Source organism: Gossypium arboreum, chromosome 7, assembly GCF_025698485.1.
Source record: "Gossypium arboreum isolate Shixiya-1 chromosome 7, ASM2569848v2, whole genome shotgun sequence".
In the NCBI taxonomy this organism is placed as follows: Eukaryota; Viridiplantae; Streptophyta; class Magnoliopsida; order Malvales; family Malvaceae; genus Gossypium; species Gossypium arboreum.
The window spans coordinates 11,490,226-11,494,132 of NC_069076.1; positions in this window are offsets into that span (position 1 = coordinate 11,490,226).

Consider the following 3,907-nt stretch of genomic DNA (forward strand, 5'->3'; position numbering starts at 1 on the left):
AATGATCCTTCTGCAGTTCACCTACGGAAACCTTATTACGACTTCTCCTTCCTCTAAATGATAAGGTTCGATGGACTTCGCATGACGTCGCGGGCAGCGAACCGCCCACGCCGCCGCGATCCCAACACTTCACCGACCATTCAATCGGTAAGAGCGACGGGTGGTGTGTACAAAGGCGGGGATCGTAGTCAACGCGAAATGATGACTCGCGCTTACTAGGAATTCCTCGTTGAAGACCAACAATTGCAATGATCTATCCCCATCACGATGAAATTTCAAAGATTACCCGGCACGCTTACCAAGGCTATAGACTCGCTGAATACATCGATGTAGCGCGTCGCCCGAACATCTAAGGGCATCACGCACTGTTATTGCTCGAACTTCGTGGCCTAAAAGGCCATAGTCCCTCTAAGAAGCTAGCCAGAAGGATCACCTTCGTAGCTAGTTAGCAGTCGAGGTCTCGCTTAGATAATGTAATTAACCGGCATAAATCGCTCCACCAACTAAGAACGGCCATGCACCACCACCCATAGAATCAAGAAAGAGCTCTTAGTCCGTCAATCCTTACTATGTCCGACTCGTAAGTTTCCCGTGTTGAGTCAAATTAAGTCTGCAGGCTCCACTCACAGTGGTGCCCTTCCACAATTCCTTTAAGTTTCACCTTGCGACCATACTCCCCGAACCCAAAGACTTTGATTTCTCATAAGGTGCCATGAGTCCTAAAAGCAACATCCGTCGATCCTCGGTCGGCATCGTTTATAGTTGAGACTAGGGCGGATCCGATCATCTTCGAGCCCCAACTTTCATTCTTGATTAATGAAAACATCCTTGGCAAATGCTTTCGCGCTTGTTCGTCTTTCATAAATCCAAGAATTTCACCTCGACTATGAAATACGTAATGCCCCGATCGTCCTCGTTAATCATTACTCCGATCCGATACAACACCATAGGATCGAAATCCTATGATGTTATCTCATGCTAATGTATACAAGCGTAGGCCTCTTTGAGCACTCTAATTTCTTCAAAGTAACAGAGCCGAGGAACGACCCGACCAATTAAGGCTAGGAGCGATCGCCGGTAGTAGGGACGAGAAGACCGGTGCTCACCGTGAGGCGGACCTACCGACCTACCCCTAAGTCCAACTACGAGCTTTTTAACTGCAACAACTTAAATATACGCTATTGAGCCGGAATTACCATGTCACCCGCACCGGACTTGCCCTCAATGGATCCTCGTTAAGGGATTTAGATTGTACTCATTCCAATTACTGCACTCATAGAGCCGCTTATTGTTATTTATTGTCACTACCTCCCGTGTCAAGATTGGGTAATTTGCGCTACGCCTTGCCTTCCTTGGATATGGTAGCCGCTTCTTAGGCTCCCTCTCCTAATCGAACTGTAATTCTTCGTCACCCGTCACCACCATAGTAGGCCACTATCCTACCATCGAAAGTTGATAGGGCGTAAATTTGAATGATGCGTCGCGCACAAAGGCCGTGTGATCCGTCGAGTTATCATGAATCATCGAAGCAACGGACAAAGCCAGCGTCGACCTTTTATCTAATAAATGCATCCCTTCCGTAAGTCGGGTTTTGTTGCACGATTAGCTCTAGAATTACTACGGTTATCCGAATAGCAAATACCATCAAACAAACTATAAGCGATTTAATGAGCCATTCGCAGCTTCACAATCTCAATTTGTTCATACTTATACATGCATGGCTTAATCTTTGAGACAAGCATATGACTCTTTTGGATCAACCGGTAGCATTCCTCTACAACGCCGACATCGCATGGCTCTCAACATGCCACGTGAGCAACGAAGAGGCCATAACAGAGCACGAGCATCATCCATGTCAAGAGAAAAATGCATAGGCATCGAGAGACAAGGGCCTAAACCCTACTCTCAAAAATATTTTCCGCATCCGAAAGCCGAACGAGCACCAAAGCACCGACGAGGCCACACCGATTTAAGGGGCACACTCGGGACACAGGGCACAATTGTGGTCCACCACGCACTCCCAAAGGGCACGAGATGGAGAAGGGATGGCAACACATCAATAATTCCATCCGGCTTAGGTACGCAACACAGATCCGATCGCATCCCCAGGTTCAATTAGAACAAGGGGAGTTAATGAAGAGGAGTGTGGCTCGACAGCCTCGATGTAGGTAGCATGGAGCCCGCCAATACATACAACCAAAACACCACTCATATGCCCATTGCGCACTAGTGGTAGCACCCACGCACACCGGCCAACAACCCACCCAACCAATGTATTGGTAGGGCAAATGAAGGAACAATGAAACGAGGGCACACCACAAACGCTAGCACGAGAACTACGAGGGACAAAATCCCATTGGGACTTGGTCGAGCCAAGGCCGAGCCTACAAACTCAACTTGCGCCCCAAAGGAGCCGCTGCCAAAGGGACTTGGTACCGGGTCACGGCGCTTCGAATCTGAGCAAGGCCAAGGCGCCGATGGGTCGCCGACTTGGAAGGCACAAGGCATCCTTAACATGACGGGAGAATGGACAAGCCAAGCTCGAGCCCATAGCAATGCATAAGCCACCCTAAGAGATCTTTGCCCGATATAGGGAACCTGGTCTTGGAGTCATTGGCTACATTTCTATGGGCACGGGCTTGACCGGCGAAAAATCATCACCCTGCCACTAAGCGTTGGCGATTGACCCACCACTGTTGGTGAGTCATTGCGGGACTACCCGACCAGGGGGGTCATGGACGCACCCCACCTCGGGTTCGAGGGGGCCACGCCGGGGTAGTGGATCTCTACCCTTAAAGAGCTAAAAACTTCGTCAATCTTCTACCGTGCAACATTCAGATGTCCGAACGGGGACACTTTTCTTTAGCCCAAGACATCCGAGCCACCAGGGTGCCCTATTTGCCGAGGCACCCGCACATCCAACGGCCTAGGTTGCCGATGGTGTCCGAGGCTCCCGCACATCCAAGCACCAAGGTGCCAATGCTGCTCGAGGCTCCCGCACATCCAAGCACCAAGGTGCCGATGGTGCCCATGGTTCTCGCACGATCAAGCCCTAGGTTGCCGATAGTGCCCGAGGTTCTCACACGATCAAGGCCTAGGTTGCCGATGGTGCCTGAGGCTCCCGCACGACCAGGTGCCTAGGTTGCCGATGGTGCCTGAGGCTCCCGCACATCCAAGGGCCTAGGTGCCGATGGTGGCCGAGGCTCCCGCAAGACCAAGGGCCTAGGTGCCGATGGTCCCGAGGCTCTCGCACGACCAAGGGCCTAGGTTGCCAATAGTGCCCGAGGCTCCCGCACAACCAGGGGCCTAAGTTGTCGATGGTGCCCGAGGCTTCCGCACATCCAAGCACCAAGGTGCCGATGGTGCCCGAGGCTCCCGCACAACCAAGGGCCTAGGCGCCGATGGTGCTCGAGGCTCTCGCACGACCAAGGGCCTAGGTTGCCGATGGTGGCCGAGGCTCCAGCATGTCCAAGCAGCAATGTGCCGATACTCTCGCACCATCGCGTCCCAGGTTACCAAGGGTGCCTGATACTCCGGCACGACCAAGGGCCCAAGGTGCCGGAGGATCTTGTTCCGAAAGGGAAGGGACCGGGATGATTCAAAAGGGGAGGGACCTGGGGGAGGGACCGGGATGACTTGTAGCTTCGTTTTCGATATTCCGGGTTGGCTCGTCAGAGCACCACCGGGAACCTAACCGGCAATGGGGGGGCACCGATGTCTGGGCATGAAATGGGCGTGGGCAGTGCCCTGGACAACCCCTGTTCGCCTCAATATCACCTCCCCCCTAAAGAGCTAAAAAAACTTGGTCAATGTGCTACCAGGGGACATTCATGTGTCTGAAACAGAGACACTGTATGGTGCCGACGCTTCTGCACCAACGGGGGCCCAAAATTAGCTTTGGTGCTCG